Here is a 23,992-nt window from a genome sequence, read left to right on the forward strand (position 1 = left end):
GGTATATATTGGAGAGGCATAAAGTAGGGTGGAGATAAGGTGGGAATTTGCTATTGAAATCTTTGCTGCTTTGGTGAGAAGATGCTTATTTCTGTATAACGCTCCTAGTTTTTTGTGGACTTTTTTTATGGTCATGGATATGTGAATGTCAAATTTTAGTTTATCGTCTATTTCCACTCCTAGCAATTTGGTGTGTTCAGTTGGGTATATAGTGGTGTTGTCTTTTGCTGTGATGTTAAAGTGAGAGTTGTTTTGAGTATGTTTGGTGGGTTGGAAGATGAGTAGTTTAGTTTTGTTTGGGTTGAGTATTAATTGGGCATCGGATAACCAAGTTTCAACAGAGGAAAAAGCTTCCTGTGTAACTTTTTGCAGTTTGGGTAGGGAGTGGGCTGAGCAGATGATGGTCGAGTCATCTGCGTATTGTATGAGTGTGCCATGCATGGTGGCAGAGGCTAGATTATTTGTGAAAACAGAGAAGAGTAGGGGTCCAAGGATGGATCCTTGGGGAACCCCTATGGAGACAGGTAGTTGGGGAGATATGTCATTCTGCCATACAACAGATTGCTGGCGGTCAGACAGGTAACTCTGAAACCAGTTGGTGACTGATTGTGAGAAGGATAGGTTATTGAGGACAGAGATAAGTTGTTTTATTTTTTAATAATTTTTTGATTAGTTGATTTATTTTTTTGCTGTTCTTAGCATTGGCCTTTCAGGGCTTAGCCTTCTTCTCTCTGTTGACATGAAAGCTCTGAAAGGCTTGGTCTTTTTAGTCAGTTCAGTGAGAGTTTTGTGTGTGGAAGTTGCCCTGAAGCTTTGGAAGCTGGCTGGCTGTGATCCTTGGCAGGACACAACCCATAAGGCTACTGCAGAAAATGATTATTCGAACAACTACTGTTACAGCAACTTTGCTTACACAGTTGTGCTTCATGGTAAGTTTACTTACACAACTGCACTTTACTTATTTTGTTTGCCAGCAGTTCTAACTATAAAGCAAATAACACAGGGAAAGAGGACACCCCTGTCTGACTCTTCTGTTCAAAAACAGAGGAACTCTTTCACCTTAATTCTTGTTTCTGTTCCTTCATATATCTTCCTAATTAACCCTATTATTTTATCAGGTGACACAAATTCTCCAATTGCTGTATTCATAAAATCCCAACTGACTCTATCAAATACCTTCTCTGCATCAAGATCCACCAATAATAGTGATGTTTTTTGCACTCTTTTTCCATCTGGATCACTATTGTTTTGTTAATATTGTATATTGTCAAATGTGTCCCTTCCCACCTCAAAATCACATTGATTCATATCTGTCAAGCACCACTTTTGCCATTCTGTTAGCTGACATATACATAAGCACTTTATAATCATGGTTTAATTTTGAAATTGGTCTATATGAAGCTTGGTCTGAGGGGTCTCTAACCTCTTTGGGTAATACAGGCTTCACAGCTTTCGTCCACTATTCCAAGATACTGGTACAGTCCCTCCTTTTAAAATATTGTTAAACAAAATCATAAGATCTTTCAATTAAATGCTCATACTACTGTGAAATGTAATCTCTATCTAGTCTAGCCAAGATATTGTACCTTGAGTAATAATGTATAAATTCTGTCTGAGTTCCTGTTAGATTCACAGGTTCTGTTCCAAATATTTTCATGTAGTTCTAGAGAAATCTGCCTCCTTTTGTTATATTTTCCCTTGTAGGTCTCCCTGATACATCCTCATAATTGCAAATTAAGTTCCAACCCTTTCTAGAAATAATATTCCCTGCTGACATCTAATCATTTCTCCTAAAATTCTTTTAAGCAGCATAAAAGTAGTTTTAGGTGGAATTTAAATACACAGTAGTGTACCCCCTGGGTTGAAAATAACCCCTGATTACCACAAATCTACATTACCATACTTTTTATCTTCTCTCACTATAAGACCACCCTCAGAATTAATATTATTGCCCTCCTTTTCCTTTTTCCTAATACCCTACTGAATATCCATTCTGGAGTTCTTTCTTTGCCAAATGCACATACTCATTTCTATCCAAATGTGTCTAGTGTAACATTACTATTTGCACCGTACACTTCTCAATATAATTTAGTAGTTTTTACTTTATATATGTTTTCAACTTGCAACATACATTCACACATTAATGGTTTGCAGGCTGATCTTGTATGAACTTGCTGCTTCTCATTTCTGTTTGAACCCATATCATGTTTTCCCATCTTTTTCTTTTAATAAAAACACTCAAGAAGCAAGAAACTAAATACATTTTTAAATACTCAACTCATTTTAACTCACAACAAACACACAAAACTATATACACTTTCTAAAAAGGTAAGCTACCTCTGCATATAGTAGCAGCTGCCCCAGATAGACAGCTACACTTACGAACTTTGTCTATTCTAAAATTAGGTTTAATCATGGAAGTGCATGCTAGAACCTGTGATTCCACCTTGCACACATACCATCTGTTCTTGTCTTATCTCTATTTCCCTCCCATGTGTGAAAACAACTGATGTTTAGCCTTAACAAATAGCATACTGGCTACTCTTAAATGAAGAAACTTAATTGTACTCAGTTATATTTAAGTACAAGGCAGATAGGAATGCAACTATTTGCTAAGGTATTCCCTCCTGTCAGTATTAAACTTTCATGTATTTTTAGTAAACTGCTTGTCATACTAATCAATGTTTCTTATAAAAATGCCTTAAACCACCTTCTCTGGACACTTAACTGTAGAAATACCATGTCCCACTGCTAGTACCTGCTGATGAAAAAAAAACAGCAAATAGCTTTACACATGCTACAAACATAGAGATCTACAATTTCCATGTTTGCTTAGAGAAAAAACATTGTGTACTCAGTAAAGTTAAGAATATTTGTTTATACTTCCACCTCTATAAAAACAGAAGAATTGTTATATATTAATGCACATAAATATGACCAGGGCACTTTCTCCAGCAGCCCAAAATCACATTTTATTGCTTGTGTGACATCCGTGCACTGGCCCAGTAAGCAAAGAGCCTCAGTCCTCACCACTAACACCAGTGAGGGGCGTCTATATTGAGAGGATAACAAGTACACACACACACAGTAAAGTGCAATTTCCGTTAAGAGCACACAGAGATTACAGTCAGCCTGGGGCTGGTTTCTCCCTTTCTCTCCAGATCCACAATAAGACTCCCCATTGGCACAGCTATATGATTCAGATCTCAGCTGAGTGGTCCAGCCAAAACCTCCGGCACCCTCTCTGTCCAACCAGTGCTTTATGTCCCTGCACAAATAGCTGACACACACACTTTAAGATTTGAGTTATACACACACACACACACAGACACTACTGGGGAATGCTGGCACAGGTTCTCCAGCTATGCCCCCTTTCTGCCCAGACTATAAGGTAGTACCGACGCGTCAATATTACCCGATTGAATGTTTAGGTTAGCGAATACCTAAACGTCGACCTGGTAATATTGAAAAATTAAAACAGCAAACAGCCGATTAAACGTAGGGAATTAATTCCCTTGGCCATAAACAAAAAAAAAAATTTAAACTAAAATGTACCCCCCACACCCCCCTAACTAAATATGCCAACTCCAAGATCGCTCTACAGTGGGGAAAAGGGCAAAATCTGCATAACAGCCAAGGGAATTCTTTCCCTGCGTTAAATCAGCTGTTCACGTTTTTTTGCTTTCGCTATTACCAGATCGACATTTAGGTATTCGCTAACCGATCAGGTAATAGGAACCCGTACTGACTGCCACCAACCACTGTTATCAGCTACTATAAGGCCCTTCCTAAAGGGTGACCAATTTCACTGTGTAATGTTATTATTATCCAATTAGTAAGTGTGCCGAACAGCAAGGCGATTGGAGTGGGCTTTGTACAGTATCACCAAATACATGCAAATACGCTAGAGCTTAAATTATGTCTACACAAAACAGCCACAGTTGAAAGGTTTAAAAATATTTAATAATAAATAATAAAAACACAAGACAATACTTATTACTTCAACACAATGACATTACAGAGTTCAGAAATCACAGGAAATGCTTTAAAATAATGTTGTAGGATAGTCTGACATAAATACAGAAAACTGCTAGACTAGTCTGGCTATTTCTAGCTATCTCTAAGAGAAATCACTGTTCTAAATACTACTTACATAAAGAGCAAAGCAAGTGCTGGTGAGTGGATGTTCTTACTAGATCCAAGACAAGATACAAACTACTTTTCTTTCTTTCTGAGATACCCCTTAAATTGATAATACAGAGTACTGCTGAGTCATTTCAGATTACATCATTCTTGACACCTCTCTGATTTAGTTTCCTAGGCTCACAGACTTAAAATTTGAATATTTATTTTTTGTAATCTGCACCTGCAGGAAGCCACAGCAATAAAAGACATTTTACATGTAAAACCTAGTAATTATCTCTTGTCTTAAAACAATAGAAAGAATTTCTAGCCCAGTCATCCTATCTCCGAGCTTGAGATCAAACACAGTTATAAAATTCTTTACTCATCGGATTTCTTCCATCAGGGTGCACTGTGGTTACATTTTTGAAGTTCAGCATATAACACAGTTTTCTTATATTAATTTTCTTACATTTTTAATACAAGACTGTGGATCATATTAATATTTATAATGACATAGAATTATTTACAAAATTCTATCTAGCTAGGCTGGCAGCCTTCACATATCCCCCCCCCCCCCCCCCCGGAGAACCAAGCTAGTTTTTCAAGTGACTCTTCAGAAACATTGCTTGAGAGGGTTAGGTCTATCTGAGTATACCTTAATCCATTCCCTGTCTTGAGAGCCCATCTGCATTGGCATTGCTAATCCCACTGCGTTGCTGCACTGACATATCATATGCTTGCAACCCTAGGCTCCACCTGAGTAACTTGGCATTTTTCTGGTTGGCTCGATGTAACCATGTTAGGGGGGTGTAATATGTAACTACAGTGAATTCCCTTCCATACAGACAAATGCTGAAGTTTCTACAGTGTTGACACTATGGCTAGACATTCCTTTTCTACAGCTGCATAGCATTGCTCCCTGGGTTGGAGCCTATGACTGAGATAAACCACTGGGTGCTCTTCTCCTGCTGAAGAAATTTGGCTAAGTACAGCCCCCATTCCATGGTTTGAAGCATCCACCTGCACAGCAAATTCTTTGCTGTAATCTGGACTGGCTAATACAGGGGGGTCCTCCCAAAGCTTTTTTAAGCTTCTGGAATGCCTGCTCACATGCTGTGGTCCACACTACTTTATCTGGCCTGTTTTTCCTTGTCAGGTCTGTGAGGGGAACAACTATGGTACTATAACTGGGGATGAACTTTTTGTATTACTCTGATGTCCCTAAAATGCCCTCACCTGCTTTTTGGTACCAGGTGCAGGCCATGCCTGAATGGCTTCCACTTTGGCAGGTTCTGGCCTGATCTTACCACTCCCCACTCTATGTCCCAGGTTGGAGACCTCTGCCATACCCACCTGACATTTGCTGGGCTTAATGGTCAACCCTGTTTTTTGTAGTCTGCCCAGCACCTCCCTGACATGCTGAAGGTGTTCTTGCCAGGAATGGCTGTAGATGGTAATATCATCTAGGTAAGCATGGGCAAACCCTCCTGCTAGGATATTACCTACCAGCCTCTGGAAAGTTGCTGGGGCGTTTTTCATCCAAAAGGGCATATTTGTGAACTCATACAAGCCAAATGGAGTCACAAAGGCTGACCTCTCTCTAGTACTGGGAGTCAAGGGCACCTGCCAGTAACCCTTGGTAATATCAGTGGTGGTACGATACTTAGGCCCACCCAGCTACTTGAGAGCTTCATCTGTCCTAGGCATGGGGTAAGCATCTGACTCTGTGTGACTATTTAATTTCCTGTAGTTCACACAGAACCTGGTGCTGCCATCCTTCTTTGGTACCAGCACTACTGGGGAGGCCCAGAGACTGTTGGACTCCTGAATTACCCCTAGTTCCAACATTTCCTGTTTCTCCTCCCTCAAAGTATGTTTGACTTTCTCAGGCATCCTATAAAGGGCCTGCCTAATAGGCCTTTGGGTTCCTGTATCCATCTGGTGCTGCACCAGGTGGGTGCACCCTGATTTCCCAGTGAACATGTCCCCAAACTCCTGTAACACTGCTCGGATTTCTGAAACCTGGGTAGGAGATAGCTGGTGGAACATTGCTACCCCTTCAACTGAGGTGTCAGTCCTAGCCTCACTGAGGAGATCAGTCAACATATCTCCCTTAGACTCATCCTGCAATCCACTGCAAATACTCAGCACCAGGGCCTCCCTATCATGGTATGGTTTCATCACGTTAACATGGTACAATTTGTGCTCCATCCTCCTGCCTAGCAGTTCCACCATGTAGTTAACATCACTTAGCTTTCTTACCACCTTGTTGGGTCCCTCCCAAGCTGCTGCAGCTTGTTGTGTCTGACAGGAAATAGAACCATTACCTGCTGCCCTACAGCATACTGTCTAGCTTGAGCATTCCTGTCATACCAGACCTTTTTCTGCTGTTGGGATTCTGCTAGGTTCTCCTGGGCCAAGCCCATGAGTTCCCTGAGCCTTGTCCTGAGGTTTAGGACATATGCCACAACAGACTCCTTGTGAGATCCACACTCACCTTCCCACTCATCTCATTTTAAATCTAGAGGTCCTCTCACCCTATGCCCATAAAGCAACTCAAAGGTTGAAAAACCCATGGATTCCTGAGGAACCTCTCTGTAAGGAAACAACAGATGGGGCAGATATCTTTCCCACTCCCTCTTAAACTGGTCTGCAAATGCCAGCAGCATGGACTTGAGTGTAGAGTTTAATCACTCAACAAGATCCATTAGTCTGGGGATGGTAGGAGGTGCTCTTCAGGTTCTTCAGCCCACAGTACTTCTACAGAGAAGACTGGCACCTCTGTCAGTTAGTATTTCTTTTGGGATACCTACCCTGCTAAAGTCTGTAACAAAACATTTGTCACCTTTTCTGCCTCAATGGAGGACAGAGCCACTGCCTCAGGGTATCTTGTAGCATAATCTACTGCCAGTAGGATATACATTTTCCCTGTGGAACTTGGGGTATTCAGAGACCCCACAGTATCCATAGCTACCCTCTGAAATGGCTCCTCAATCACAGGCAAAGGCATCAAAGGAGCTTTCACTTTGTCTCTTGCCTTAGGCACTGCTCACGGGTCCTGCAGTAGTACCCTGTTACATCTCTGGAAATTCCAGGCCAGTAGAAGTTCTGCATAATACATTTATTTGTACATTTTATGCCAGTAAGACCTGCAAAGGGAATATAATGGGCTATGGCTAGAAGAGCCAGATGGTAGGCTCTAGGCACTACTAACAGCTGTATCCTGTCACCTTCTAGTCCTCCCTCAGGGGTCCACTTTCTATACAGTAACCCTTTGTCCCAGTATAATGATCCCCCTTCCCTTGAGAATCAGGTGTCTCACTAGCTACCTGTCTCAGGCCTTGTAGTGTAGGGTCTGAGAGCTGAGCCTGTCTCAACTTTCTCTTTCTAAGACTTCCCAGCTCCCCCTCCACAGGAAGTCTGGCATCCTCTGACAGTGGTGCCTCACTGTCAGCCTAAGTACTAGTACTCACTTCCGCCCTTGCAGTCACTCTGTCCAAGGGACCATCAGTACCCACAAGCAGCTGTGGCTCACCTTCAGTCTCACTGCTACAGGGTAGCTCCCTCCCTGAAGTAACCACCTCACCAGTCCTGGCTGCAAGCCTGACGTCTGACTGGGTCTCCCCAAGGCTACCAGACCCACATGCTTGTCTCCAAGCCTGACTACTTGTAACTGCAGGATCACATGGCACTGCCTCATCCAAATTCTTCCCTATCAGGACATCTGTAGGATGGTAGTTTGGTACCCCTGTTGTCTCAAGACAACCTACTATTGGCATTTTGTCATTCCCACTTACTGGCTTCCTCGCCTTTTGTTCCCCACCTTGCCTCCATGGACATCTGTATGCCATATGGCCACACTGGTTGCATTCAAAACATTTAACCCTAGGTCCTGGACATGTACCTGGACTAGTGACTTCCCTGCTACTGGCAGATTCTGTTGGGGCAGTCTGGGCTGCCCACTGTGGGTTCCCTTAGACCCATGAGCAACACAGGGTGTCCCTTACCTATGCAGTAATGCCCTACTCGCTAGGTATAGGTCTCCCTTCTTCCCCAACTCATCTACAGTAGCACATTGTCTATCAGCTAACCAGATCCTCATGTCCTCAGGCAAAGTGCTAAGGGCTTGTTCCCTCACCAAATGGTCTGCCAGCCCTTCAAAAGTGGTGACCTGGCATCCACTCAACCGCATATGAAAATAAGTACTCAGTTCAGCAACATATTCACACATACTTTCATCTGCCTTACATCTATGCTCATGAAACCTTTTCCTATATGCTTCAGGCATTAACTTAAAAAATTCTAGCAAACAATTCTTAACAGTGGTATATTTAGAAAATTCACAATCAGGCAGTTTAGACAGCACTGTTACAGCTTTACCATGGAGTAATGGGCTCAGGAACTGTACCCATAGCCTTTGGTCAACATCATACTGTTTACATACCCTCTCAAACATATGAATGAAACTATAAAAATTATCTCCCTCTGTAAATTGTGGAAGGAATTTACAGACCTTTTGTGTTTCTGGGGTCCGGTTACTCCCTTCCTCATTACCTCCATGACTCTGGCGAAGAGTCAGCCACTCCTCTTCATGTTGTCTCTGCATATTCTTCTCCTCAGCTTCTATTTCCAAATGCCTGGCCTCCAACTCAAGTCTTTTTAGCTCCAGATGGAATTTTAAGTCCTCTGCAGAAAGGATGGGCTGTCCAGTCTCTGAGTGTTATATATCTCCATGGCCAGTCTTCGGAAAAAACAGAAAAGGAGTGCCAGGCAGTCAAACAAGTCTCCGGAGCCTTAACGCACTTTTATTACAATAATGAACAAACAGCGTTTTCGCTACAACAGCAAAGTAGCTTCATCAGAGGCAAAAAACACAGTAAAAAGGCGCCAAATGCAAAAACGCTGTTTGTTCATTATTGTAATAAAAGTGTGTTAAGGCTCCGGAGACTTGTTTGACTGCCTGGCACTCCTTTTCTGTTTTTTCCAAAGTTTCCATGGCCAGTCTGATCGTCCTCCTGGTTGCTATTTTCCGATGCAGCTGGGACCAAAGCTACAATCATGTCTGCTTTAGTCAGGTTTCTATGCACCAGTCCTTTAGCCTGGTACATCTCAGCCAACGGCCTCCTTGTCAGCTTGCCATACTCGTCTGCTGACATGTTTGCTTCCTCTCCCTGACAAACTAAGCTAACAAAAGAAATAAAACAATTGTGATCTTCACTCTGAATGTTCACTGCATGGCTGATTTAGAGTAGAAAAACGCCTTTAGTGATCACTGTACACAAGTTACAGGAATTCACTATCTACACCAATACAAGCCAATTAGTATGTGATGTGGCTAACGTACCACAATCAAACAATTAATATTTGATGTAGATAACCCACCACTGCCAAACAATTAATATGTGATGCCTGTGCACTGGCCCAGTAATCAAGGTGCCTCAATCCTCAACACTAGCACCAGTGAGGGGTGTGCACATTGGGAAGGATAACAAGTACACACACAGTAAAGTACAATTTCCCTTAAGATCACACAGAGATCATAGTCAGTCTGGGGCTGGTTTCTCCTTTTCTCTCCAGATCCACAATAAGACTCCCCACTGGCACAGCTATAGGGTTCACATCTCAGCCAAGTGGTCCAGCCAAAACCTCTAGCATCCTCTCTGTCCAACCAGTGATTCGTGTCCCTGCCCAAGTAGCTGACACACACTTTAAGATTTGAGTTATATACACAAATATAGACACTCCTGGGGAAGGCTGGCACAGGTTCTTCAGCTATGCCCCCTTTCTGCCCAGACTATAAGGTAGTACTGACTGCCACCCACCACTGCTATCAGCCACTATAAGGCCCTTCCCTATGGGTGACCAATTTCCCTATGTAATGTTATTATTATCCAATTAGTAAGTGCGACAAACAGCCACGTGATTGGAGTGGCTTTGTACAGTATCGCTAAGTACATGCATGTACTCTAGAGCTTAAATTATCCCTACACAAAACAGCCACAGTTGAAAGATTTAAAATATTTAATAATAAATAATAAAAACACAAGACAATACTTATTACTTCAACACAATGACATTACAGAGTTCAGAAATCACAGGAAATGTTTTAAAAGAATATTGTAGGACAGTCTGACATAAATACAGAAAACAGCTAGACTAATTGGGCTATTTCTCTCTATCTCTAAGAGAAATCACTGTTCTAAATACTACTTGCATACAGAGCAAAGCAAGTGCTGGTGAGTGGATGTTCTTACTGGATCCAAGACAAGATACAAACTACTCTTCTTTCTGAGGTAGCCCTTAAATTGATAATACACAGTACTGCTGAGTCATTTCAGATTACACAATTCTTGACACTTCTCTGATTTAGTTTCCCAGGCTCACAGAATTTAAAATTTCAACATTTCTTTTCTTAATCTGCACCTGCAGGAAGCCATAACAATGAAAGACATTTTACATGTAAAACCTAGTAATTATCCCTTGCCAAAACAATAGAAAGAATTATTTCTAGCCCAGACATCCTGTCTCTGAGCTTGAGATCAAACACAGTTACAAGTCTCTGTGTTTGCCCATAATAACTTACTTGGATAGAAGGAAGTTTCTCTGTTCACCTGTGAGAGAGGGGAGATTTGAGCAGCCTATCTGTCCCTGGAGGAGTGGTATCAGCCCAGAAATTAGTAGTTTATTGGCCATTTTGGGCTAATTTCTATCTATTTCATTTCCCTGCTATAAAAACCGCATTTGCCCGGTTTTCCGCACCAGGCAGCGTTAAATAGGGTGTAACTATTCCCGGCTCCACAAAGTCTCCTCTTCAATTTTTCCCTTGGAACTAGACAAACTTTCAACTTAAGCACACAAACCATTGATTTATCAGCCCGGCACTTTCTCAAAATGCATAGCAAGCACTTATAAACCCTAGCACTAGACCCCCTATACTGTACAGAAGGACAAGGCTCTCTATTCAACCTTACCAGTCAATCAGTAAAACAATTCACTGTACCCATCCAGGCATGTCCAAAGGGCAGTTTCAGGTGTACTCTCCAGTCCAACTGGTGAATCTGGGCATTATGAGGCAATGTTACAACTCCTCATGTACACAGACAGTCCTCTCCTCCTACCACCAAACACTAATACATGCGAGAGATGCAATTATATAGCCAAATTGGAGGTTAAGCTCTCTCAACCCAAGACTGGATCAGAGAGTCAGGAGGAGAAGAGAAATACTTGCATCACACCACCAGTCTCACATAGACCCATTAAACCAGCACCGGCAAAAGACACACATAAATATATGAAAACATACTCGGAGGCTCTAAATAAAAATCTGCAAAAGCAACACAGACCTCCAAAGCAGACATCCAAGCAAACTCCACCCCCCAGCACAAACCATGAAACACATACTTCACAAAACCAGTGTGCCATGCAATCACAACCCTTAAGGCAAAATAACATACCCAACACACTAGTAATAGGTGACTCAATAGTCAGGCACACTGACGTCCCACTCACTAGGCTGAACAAGGAGAAGGTTACTGTTAGCTGCCTGTCGGGTGCCAGGATCCACCACATAACACAAGCACTCAGGTCACTCCAGAACAAGTACAAATATGGCTCTGTCATTGTCCATGTTGGTGTGAATGACCTGAGCCATACCTCCCTGGACTACATGAAAAGAGACATGGAAGAGCTCTCTGATCACATAACCCAGGCCGGTATGACCCTGGCCCTGAGTAGCATCCTGCCCTCACCAAGAATGATACCACGGTATAAAGAAAAAATTATCAATTTCAACAATTGGCTAAGTTTCTGGTGTCATTCAAAGGGGATCCAATGTCTGTTGGTCTGGGATGACATGCTCGACAAGCCACATTGCTTCACTAGAAACGGCTTGCACCTGTCACCCTTAGGCTTTCGAATACTGGCCAATGCTCTTGCCACCCCCATAGTGCCTTTTTTAGGCAAGACTCAAAAGACAATCCCACCACTGTAAATAGCACAAGTAACAAAAAACTGAGGGTAATGCTATTTAATGCCAGAAGTCTAAACCTCAAAATGCACGCACTCGAGGCACTCCACAGTATGGAGATAATCGATATATGTGCAGTAACAGAAACCTGGTTTAAGGCTCCAGGGGGCACCCCAGCACTACCAGGCTACAATTCATACCATACATTTCAGCCACAGAACCCAGACCAAAATACAAAAGGCGGGGGCGTATCCATATTCATCAAGGATACCCACACCTCCAGGTTAGTGGCACAGCACGATGCTTCAGAGATCATCCACGTGAAACTAACAACAGGCAAAACTGCAATTCAAATTGTAGCTTTCTACAGATTACCCATCATGTCCCAGGACCCCCATTCCACGTTTCTGGAAACACTGGGAAACATAAAGGTCCTACCAAACACCCTAATATTGGGTGATTTCAATTACCCAAAAATTAACTGGGAGAACTACTAAAGTACTAACTCCCTTGCCCAACATTTCCTAGAATTTATCAACTCAAATGCCCTGGATCAACTGGTCAACACTCCCACCAGAGGCGACGGCATATTGGACCTGATCATCACCAACATGGGTGACCGGTGTTCCACAATGGAGGTCAACCCCTCGCTGGTTAAATCTGATCATAAACAAGTCACTCTGGATATCCACATTCCGCCCCCACCCCCGGTCAAGGAAACCACCATGAAAAACTTTTCAGAAGCAAACTTCATGTTACTTAAGACCAAGGTGGAAAGTTTCAAAGCCCCCATGTTAAAGGATAATGCTGTCCAAACTGCAAAATCCTTTACTAGTGCATTCTACGGGCACCTACAAGAATGCATGGATCGTTCTATCCCAAGCAAAACCAAGACTCACTCCTCCAAGAAAAGGAAACCAGTCTGGTGGACCCCTGCCATAAACAAGCTATACAACAGAAGGAGGAAACTAGTACAGAAAAGAGTAAAATCCCAGAAGGGAAGACATCCCTGATCAGTATCAGCAAGAAACTATGATCCCTCATAAAATCATCCAAGGCTAGCTTTGAAAGAAAAATTGCCAAGGACTCCAAAGATAACCACAAGGCATTCTTTAGCTATGTCAGTAATCTAAGTGGCAAAGCTCAGATCTGCTTGAAGTTAGTGCAGAATGGCACAAAATACACTGAACCGACTGATATCATCAACATCCTGGCAGACAGGTTCAGTGCAAACTTCATCCCCCTCTCACTCCCAAAAGGGCCCATAACTATACCAGAAGAATGTAGAGACCCTGAAATCACAGACACTCAGGTTAAAAGAGCCCTCTCCAAAAACACAGCATCAATAGGACTGGACGGTGTCCCAGGCTGTGTCCTACATGAGCTCAAAAACAAACTAACCCCTCACCTAAACACACTGTTCAAACTCAGTCTCTCCAAAGGCTACGTACACACAAAGTGGCACACAGCAACGGTTATTCCACTCCACAAAGGTGGAGCCACAACAGACCCCAGGAACTATCACCCTATAAGCCTGACTAGCTCAGTCTGCAAGGCTATGGAGCGCATCATCATGGAACTCATTAACAGAGACATTGGGAACCTCCAAACACTGGACCCTGCCCAGTTCAGCTTTGTTAAGTGAAGATCATGCCTCCTAAACCTGGTGGACTTCTTTGAGACAGTTACCAAGGCTATAGATGAAAGGTGGCATACACAGCCTACCTAGACCTTACAAAGGCCTTCAGCACCATTCCTCATTCTGGTATTATAGACAAGCTCACCAGCCTGAACATAAAACCCTGTATCACAAGATGGGTTGCCAACTGGATCACGGACCCACATGGTGAGAGTTGCGGGAGCTAGGTCCAACTCTAAACCAGTTACAAGTGCCATTCTCTAGGGCTCAGTCCTAGGACCCCTCCTGTTCAGCATATACTTCTCAGAGGTACAGGCAAGCACAGGAAGACTATGACTGACCAAGTTCGCAAACGACTACAAACTAGGGGCTATAATTGACTCTCCGGCTGACACAGACATCCTCCAAAGGGTCTTACTGAGATGGATACCTGGTGTCAAAATCATGGCCTCAAGCTAAATGCTAAAAAGTGCACAGTCATCCCCTTTAGCAAAAACAAAGTACCCACAAACTACCACGTAGGTGGTAGTCCCCTAAATACGGAAGAAGTAATAAGGGATCTGGGAACCAAAGTAGATAGTAATCGCTCCTTTGATAATCACATTGCCAAAGTGGTTAGAAAATCCTTCTATGTGGCCCACCTAATTACAAAAGGGTTTACATCCAGATCAAAAGAGGTCACTGTGCCCCTCTACTCATCACTCATCAGACCCATCATAGAGTACAACGCCCCATTTGGGATGTACCTTACAAGACACCTGCAACAGCTAGAAAGACCACAGAAGTACCTCACCAAGAGGATCACTGGCCTCAAACAGATGCCCTATGCAGCTCGACTGAAGGAACGCCAGCTGTACTCTGTTGCATACCGCCTACTCAGAGGTGATCTCTGCCTGAAGTACAAGGACATGTCCAACCCAGAATTGATGGACATGCTCCACCTAAAGAAAACCATATCCCCTCGAGCCACACTCTCTAGGGATCTAAACCTCACCACAACAATAAATAGGACATGCTGGAGGGATAGATTCCTGTCCCAGAGACTTCCCATGCTTTGGAACAAGATTCCAATCTACATTAGGCAGAGTTCCTCACTAACATTCTTCAGGAGAAACCTTGACGAATGGATGGGAAACAGAAAGTTTACCCCGGGGATCATTTCAGTGGCTCTGCTGGACAGAGACACAGGGAACTAATCTAAGGGAGGCGGCGAAAGCCAACACATTCTGGCCAGGCTTATAAATGCCTTCGGGCAGATAGCTTAGTACCTACCTATGAACCTATAAAATTCTTTGCTCATTGGCTTTCTTCCAGCAAGGTGTACTGTGGTTACATTTTTAAAGTTCAGCATATAACAGTTTTCTTACATTTGCAAAAACAAGCATGTGGATCATATTAAAATTTACAATGACATAGAATTATTCAAAAAATTCTGTCTAGCTAGGCTGGCAGCCTTCACAGCTTGTATCCATCCTTTGTATTATTACAGAATATGCCCAGATGCATTACAGTCAAGAAAAAAAATACTTTCTTTAATATCAGTAGCATAAAAAACAGTCCCTGATGAGATGCCCCAACTGACATTTAAAATAACATTGCATAAAATACAGTGCTACTTTACAATATAACATACAATTTGCTTCAAAACCTTTATTTTACTAAGAACAACATTTTTATTGTGTACAGTTACATCTTCAATTCCTTCACTGTCCTTTTAAAAATTGATGACAAAGAGGGAATTATGCTTTACAATCCTCCTACCACTTTAACAGTCAAAACTGCCACTCTTTTAGCCACTTCTTCTTATAAAAGCACAGTCACCGTTCTAATATCCAAATTGAATCTTATGGAAATTAAACTTTAGAATTCTTGCATTTATTTCCTACTTTCACATTATTACTGGGTTTTATTCCTCATTATCTTGACCACCCACATTATTGCTAATTTTTTCCCTCTTCACCTTGACCACCCAACAGCAGTCTCTGGTTGACGTCCAATGTATTCTTGACTTTTCTAGTTAACTGCTTGGCTTTTTTCTGCTTCTATCATATTCCTTTGGAACAACGGAAAAGGAAATGTTTCACTGGCAAGGTCCCTCTCTCTATGGGCATTGCTGTCATCAGAAGAATAAAAAGCAGAGTTCCCCTTAGCTTGCTGGATCCCCCTTTGCTGGGTAAACATTTTTTATTTCCTCCTTAGTCTGTTCTGCATTTAAAGTGCCTTTGATCCTCCAGAAAAAAATATTTTAAAAACATACGGATATAGCAACTTGAATCTCACACCTGCTTCTCAATATCCCCTGACTGTAAGGATAAACACTTCTCTTCTGCCTGGTGTACAGTGAATAATTATTTTCCACAAACATAATGGTGTCCTCAATTGTTAGTAATTTCTCTTCTACCACAATTTTGCCAGGACCAGCTGTTTCTTCTGGTATGATTGCATCTTTACTAGAGTTGGTCTTGGCTCCTTTCTTATGGCTAAATTTGGAGCCTACACACAATGTGGCCTTTCAATTAAATCTTGCTGTGGAATACCAGTGCAGTTTCTTATTTGTACTTTCATGAAATAAATGCATTCAGTTCCTTCTAGTATCTCTGGTGTAGCAGAAAATCTTAGGATCTGATGTTGTCCTTCTTTGGATCTGACTCAACAAGATACTCCGGACTTTGGATCCAGCTCTCATGTTTCGTCCTCTACCCATAATGCCCTATTCCACCCCCATTACCTCAGATTTCAATTTCCGGCATCTTGAACAGACACTGGTTCCACTCTCGAGCTTTAAAAGTGGCATTTTGTGAGTGATTCAACCTTTATTTTAACCTTATCTTAAAGTTTAGCTATCATGTCTCTAAGTTATTTTCACAGGCCATTAGGGGATTTAAAATTTTTTGTACTAGTATTACTTTCCTGCTATTCTTTTGAATAGTAAATCTTCTGTACCATTGCTGGTATTTTTTTTCTCTGCTTACCCTTTTTGCTAACATGGTATCTCTTTAATCTACCATTGCTGATAGTTAAAGTCTTTATCCTGAGTTTTTGCTCTGTTTAAAAAAAGTCTCCTTTTGATTTTGTTTTTCTTCCTCTACTTTCTCATTAACCATGTCAGATAAATCAAAGAGATGCAAGAAAAGCACTTCTTGTGGGCATAAAATCCCTAATTGGGATGCCTGCAAGGAGTGTGTGTACTGCCTTGGATCTGGGCACTTGGACACTACATGTTCAGTATGTTCTTGCTTCAACCCAAGGGCCTTGGCAGATAGGTGAAACAAATTGATTTTGAAGGGTCTACTACCACCTACAACTTCTTCTGGGGCTCAAAACTCACCAAGTCTAGTAAGTTGGCTCCATTGAAGCATAAGAAATGCTTCTCACCAAAGTCCCCAAGGTTTCCATTAGACCCAACATCTAAGACTAGGAAAAATTTTGGATCTAACATTGTCAGATCCAAAGACCTGATCCTTGGATCCAAAGGCTTTGGATCCTATCATAATTTGGGTAAGTCTTATAACAACATCCTCGGATCCTAGGTCCTCAGATCCGAAGCTTGGCATTTCTCACAGGAGTCTTACTCCAGAATTTGTCATAAAACCCATATTGCCCACCTTGTCTTCTCCATTGTTTCAGACTCCAAAGAAATATTCCAGGCCACCATCCACAACTTCCTCTAGGTCCTCCAAAAGTTTATCAGAAGCAAATGTGGATAGGATGATGCAGAAATTTCTCAAAGCTCAGATCCAAACGGTGGTCTTACCAGCTCCATCCCCTGTCAGATTTGTAAGTCTTTCTATGACTCCCAAGAACATTTTCTCTCATTCTCACATCTGTCCAGTGTTTTCAGAGTCTCAAGATCTGAAATCCCCGAGAGGTCCGCGGTTGGATCCAAGGAAAGTATCTTCTGCTCCAACTATATCCTTGACTAGTTCTGCACTTTTACCCTCAGATCAGACTGGGTCCTGGAGCCAAAATGTCAGCGTCAGATCCAAGGGGCCAGGTTCAACTCAGATGTTGTTGGATGCATCCTTTCCCCTGGGAGTCTCAGCCATGGACAGTGTGGTTCTGGTTCCATCCTTGAGGCATGGATCCAAAAGTGATCAAGACCTAGCTTCATTCAGAGTTTCAGCTCTGAGAGGGTTGGTTGAAGCTTCTCCATGTCTGTCAGCCTTTGAGGTGGTGGAAAGGGCTTTTTCTCAATCCAGAGAACCACTTTCTCATTTTTCAGATCCTAGCACATTTCCCTCAATGGTTCTGAGCTGTGAGTCGACCATACCTACTCCACAGGGACAGCCAGTTTCAATAAGCATCCAATTTGTTCCAGTAGAGGAACTTCCACTCTCTTGCAATGCCTCTCCTGAACATCCCACAGAGGAGATCCATCTGAAGATAACGTGCAAGAGGAGGCAAATAGACTACCTGATGGAGTGTCTCACATTGGATAATGATTTTGGTGAAGGAAAAGGGTCCCCATGTCACCACCAGATGATATCTCCTTCGGACACATTTTAGAGATCCTCAAACAAAAAGATGGCTGGTCTTCCTAAACCCCTCTCCTGAAGAATCAGTAGTTCTGGAAGCTTTTGTTTCTGGCACATCTATGTTTTGGGTCTCCCCCCCCCCCCACCGGGGAGACAAACTTATTGATGTAGTCTCCCACCAGGCTTGGAAGGAAGCGGCTACTGTCAAACCAATCCTGAAGAGACCTGACAAGTTCTTAGCCCCTCCGAAGGACAGACCCCACTAGAGCAAAGGAGTCCCCTTGGTGCTATGGTGGTGACAGCAGCTGCCAAGAAAGAGCTAGCAGAGCAGAGCTCTTCTGCTCATCCACCAAACAGGAAGTCTAGGGCACTGGACAGATTTGGAAAGCAAGGCTTTGCCTCAGCAACCTTTGCACATAGGTCTCTTAATTACCAGGCACACTTTATGAGGCTTCAGAAAGATTTGACCAAAGTGCTTTCAGATTCTCTCTCTCTCTGTCAAAGCCCATGTCTGCAGAGGACTTCAAAAGAGCATCCTTGCAGCTGGCCATTCTTCTCTCTATTTCAAACACTTCAGTGAAGTTGATATCTCCTTCAGATGAAGGCACCTCATGAGCAGCAGGTTCAGGCATTGCTTTTAGGACACATGCCTGGATGAGGCTAGATGACTTTGCAGATCCCTTTAAGATGTCTTTTGTCAATGCCCCATTCAGTGCCACATCCTTATTTGGGCCTTCAGGTAAAGGGATGCTTACCCACAGCAAGCAAGATGGAAAGGCCCTGACTGCCATAGGAATCAAGTTCTCTACCCCTCAATGGACCTTTTCCAGGAATCAGAGAGGTGGTAATAAAATTTGGTTCTAAAAATCTCAGGGACCTTTCCAAGACCTGCACAGAGACAATTTTCTCCAGAAGCAGAGAAGGAAATTTTAATGGGAGATGTTGTCCCAGAGACAGAGAGATTCTTTTCTAGACAGACCCTTTCAGTATTCCTGAAGCACTTCCCGACTGTTCAAGTCTGGAGGCAGTCAGGGAAGACTTTCCCTGCACCCCGAACCATGGGCAAATATAACATGGATACTAAAAGTCATATCCAGAGGTTACTTCATTCCATTTTTTTCCAAACCCCTATTTACAAGAAGAAAAAAACTTCAAGACATTCAATCCAATCAGAAGAAGGGCGCAGCACTAGATTTTCAAAAGCTGCTTGAAAAAAGAGTCATCCAAGAGGTCCCACCAAACCAAATAGGATTCAGAACTTGCGCTTTCTATTGTCCAAAAAAAAACAGGGAACCTAAGACCAATTTTGAATCTGAGCAATTTGAATTACTATGTCAAGAACTCAAAGTTCCGAATGGTCATGGTACATACCATCCTTCCTTTTCTTCACAAGGATGATTGGATATGCTCGATAGATCTTTAGGATGTGTACTATCACATCAAAATAGACAGGCACTGAAGAGGACATTTACACTTTTAGCTGGGAGCCAGTCACTACCAATTCAGAGCCCTGCCCTTTGGACTCACCACAGCCCCTAGGGTGTTTACCAAATGTATGGCAGTGGTGTCCGCTCATCTGAGACTCAAGGGATTCCAAGTGTTTCCATATCTGGATGACTTGCTCCTCACCGCCTCCTCCAGACATCTTCTCCTACAGTCAACGGACTATATGCTCTAGATTTGCCGTCACTAGGGATGACAATAAACTATGCCAAGTCAAATCCAACACCAGCCCAGAGCATGTATTTCATTGTCACACTTCTGGACACAATGCAAGTAGCTTCACTAACATCCCATCGCATATTCACAGTCAGGAATCAAGTTCATCGACTTATTTCTCACCCATCTCCTCCAGCAAGAGTAGTTCTTCAGGCATTAGAATCCATGGCAGCAGCCATTGTATTACTTCTCTTGGCATGCTTCTTTAGGCAAATCCTTCAATGGACTCTAGCTGTTCAGTGGTCCATTCTGTGCCAACCCTATCCTTTCCAGTCAGGCTAACTCCAATTTGCAGATGGCACATGGACTGGTGGACACAGTTGGGTGACATTCGTGTAGGGCATCCTTTCAGTTTGCCAACTCCATTGGCCACAGTAACCACGGATGCTTCTCAGCTGGGGTGGGAGGCATTTTTAGGAAGGACGGCCCAAGACATGTGGTCCCTTCAAAAAGACCAATCCACATATCAATGTACTAGAGATGAGAGTTGTCCTTCTTGCATTGCAGGCTTTTCAAGATGCTCCTTCTGTGGACTATTGCAGTTCAGACCAACAAAATGTCTGTGGTCTAGTACATCAACAAACAAGGAGGAACACAAGCTTACCCCCTCTGCAGAGATGCCATGAGAGTGTGGGAATGGGAGAGTTCATCAAACCGCTTTCTAGTTAAAATGCACATCCTGGGGAAAACCAACTTGTTAGCAAACAACCTAAGCAGATTCATCCTGATACCTCATGAGTAGTCTCTCAACCAGTGGTGGAAAGGATCGTCCATCATTGGGGCCAAACTTGCTGCAGCTTCTTTGCATCTACCCACAAGTGCAACAGGTACTTCGCTCATAATCCCCCCTCAGGGAGTCTCCATGAGATGCTGTAGTCCATGCTTGGCCCCCTGGTCTCCTTTATGCTAATCCTCCTCTACCCTTGATTCCCAAATTTTTGCAGAAGGCAAGTTGGCTGAAGAGCTCAGTCATCCTCATTGCTCCCTTCTGTCTTTGACAGGTATGGTTCCCCTTCCTATGATCTCACCTTTGTTATCCTCCATGATTACTGGAGCCATCTCTGGATCTCCTGTCTCACCCATAAGGAATCCAACATCCCAGTATCCAGGTCCTCAAATTAACTGGATGGTTTCTCCACTTCCACTAATAGTTAGACAGCCCAGGCTTTCTGCTGCCATACTTACTGTTATCTTGGCTTCACAAAAAGAGTCTACTAAGAAAGTCTACAAGAGCAGGTTGGAAAGATTTTCCCTTTGGGCATTAAACAATGAGCATGACCCTTTCTATGCTCCAGTTTCTGCAGTACTTTAGTTTTTAGCTACACTTTTCAAAGAAGGGGGTAGTTTCTTGACCATTAAACTACAATTCACAGCTATTTTTAATTTCCACACAGGAGACAGAAATTATTCCTTGGCTTCATCCAATTTATGCAAAACATTCCTAAAGGGTAGTTTTCTTCTTAGACCACCTATAAAGGACCCTTCACCTCCTTGGGATCTCACAGTTGTACTGCATGGTCTAACACAGAAACCCTTTGAACCTTCAACTAAGGATTACCTTATGGACAAATCATTCTTTTCTTCCCAAAGTGGACTCTGAAAATAACATCAATCAATCTATTCACTTACCGGTTTTCTTTCCAAATTTTCAAATATAGGAGAGTACATGTTTCATCTTCTTGATATAGGATTGCCAGTATCTAAGACCACTTTAGCAAAATGGATTACAGACTGTTTTTCTTGAATTTATTTTCAAAAAGGCATTGCCTTACCCAAACCTCCTAAGGCTCATTCAAACAGATCCATGGCCGTTTTGTCTGCTATTTGGTCTAGAACATCTGTTGATGGGATTTGTGCAGCAACTACATGGTTCAGTGCTCATACTTTTATTATTCATTACAAATTGGATATTATATCTAGAAATAGAGCTGCCTTTGGTTCGGTGGTTCTCCAGAATATCCTTCCATGGTGCCCACCCAAGATCAGTTTAGCTGGAGACTCTGTCCCATGGGTTAAGAAAGAATGAAAAGGACAACATCAGATTTAAAAGTTATATACTCACCATAACTAGGCATCTGTGTTGTCCATTTTCATTATTCCTCAACTTCTCTCTCATCCATCCCCCATTCTTCTATTTCTGGAGAGACCTATAGGACTACCTGTTGGAACCTACACTTCTGGGTTTGAGCCCTTCCTTTATCTATCTCCTTTTCCTATCTTTGTCTAGCTTTAGGGCTATGGCAACAAACTTGATCGGAGGTAATGTGGATGGAATAGGGCATTATGGGTAGAGGAAGAACTCAAGAACTGGATCCGAAGTCTGGCATATGCAGCCGAGCAAGTTATATCTGAGGATTGGATCTGAACTCATGAATTGAGGAAGAATATGGACAACAAAGATGCTAGTTATGGTGAATATATAACTTTAAATTGTCTTTGTGTGTTCTGTCTTCTGACTATACTATTTTTGAAACAGCTCTTCTGAAGTATCCTCATAGTCATTCAGTCTTTCCTTCATGTCAACTTCTGATTTCTGGAGTTTAATCAACTCATCTCAATAGCTACTTAAAACCCCTTCTATTCCTTTGTCATTTGACTTTATATATTTTCACCAGTTTCTTGCTTATTTTTAACAACTTTAAATGCATTTTTCTGCTGTAAATCTCCTGTACCAAAGCTGAAACTTGAACTGCTTGTCCGCTGAACAGCTGCAAGACTCTTCCCCTCCAGAGAATTTTTTCTTCCTTTCTAGTTGTTTTTCTCCTACTTTCTCTAGATTTTTATTTCTTTGTTGACATCCAGGAAGTGTAGAGACTAACTAATTGAATTTTACCCATATTCTTAGCTTTTACTGCCTTTTTACTCCTCTTTTCTTTTTTCACATTGGGAGATTTCTAATTTACTTGATTTTCAGAATGCAGCTATCTTAGAATCCTTACTGCCAAAATATTCATTACACATACTGCTGCTGCTGCTACTAGTATTTAGCTTGCAGATTGCAGGTACCTACTGCTCAAGGCCATTATTGTTGTATTTGGTGCTACTTGTAGTACTGCTTGTGTTGCTTAAAGTCAGAATGTCTGTACTGCAAATGTATTACTTTCTTTTTTTGTAGTCATTACTTCATGTTTATTACGAATTTGAATACTACAAATTAACAGACTGTTAAGCATGCATGTTTATTAAGAATTTGGATGTCACAGATTAACAGACTGTTAAACAGATTGAAACATCTTAACTCAATAAAAAAATTTGCCAAAAAATTAGCAGTTAAGACTTATTGCAGGGAGGCAAAGTGGTGCAGCAGATGTTCAATATATAAATCACTGTTGCAGTAACCTAAATAATTTGTGTCGTATATACTGTAACCAACCAGATTTCAAAGCTTTTAATGCCTCCTCTCATGAGCTCTGTTAGGCACTCAAGAGTAGCTTCATATGAAGAGAGAACACAAATACCCATAGAGCTTTTTTTGTTGTCAAAAAGCACTCCTTTGATATGCCTCATGAAACTGTTGGTCAGCTAGTGATCATTAAATGCTGGGCAGAAAAGTCCCATGTTGGGAATAACCTAAATCTGTTTTTCTGAGGAAAGCTTTTTTTTTTTTTACAACTGAAATATTGTTAATTGCTAGGAAACTAATTGTTTTAGGACCAGTATTTCTTGGAGATTTTATGTGTAAATGCTTATGTGCATTTTATTCTGTAAAAAGTTCTATTTTCTTGACAGAATTTTTCCTCAGATGTTGTGTATTTTGGGCTTGATAATGTGCAAGTGGGGGACAGTCAGTGGTTTACATACCTCTGTACCACTTGCTCTCTACCTTACCTTTTACCAGGCTCCATTAGCCAATTTTGAGGTCTCATTCTCAGCTTACTCATGGAGTAACCACCTCTCTGTGGTTTTACTTTGCCTGTCTTCAAGAGGAAAATTGTCAGGGAGTCTTTGGGTGTAAGGCCAGCTCATATTTCACCTTGTCTGTTGGTTGATGACTCTGCTGGGGCCTCTTGTTGTTCTTCTGATGAATCATCTTTTTCCCTGATCCTGTCGGTGTTGTACCTATAGCCA

This window comes from Protopterus annectens, chromosome 1.part1 (genome assembly GCF_019279795.1).
Source record: "Protopterus annectens isolate FY-2018-M chromosome 1.part1, PAN1.0, whole genome shotgun sequence".
In the NCBI taxonomy this organism is placed as follows: domain Eukaryota; kingdom Metazoa; phylum Chordata; order Ceratodontiformes; family Protopteridae; genus Protopterus; species Protopterus annectens.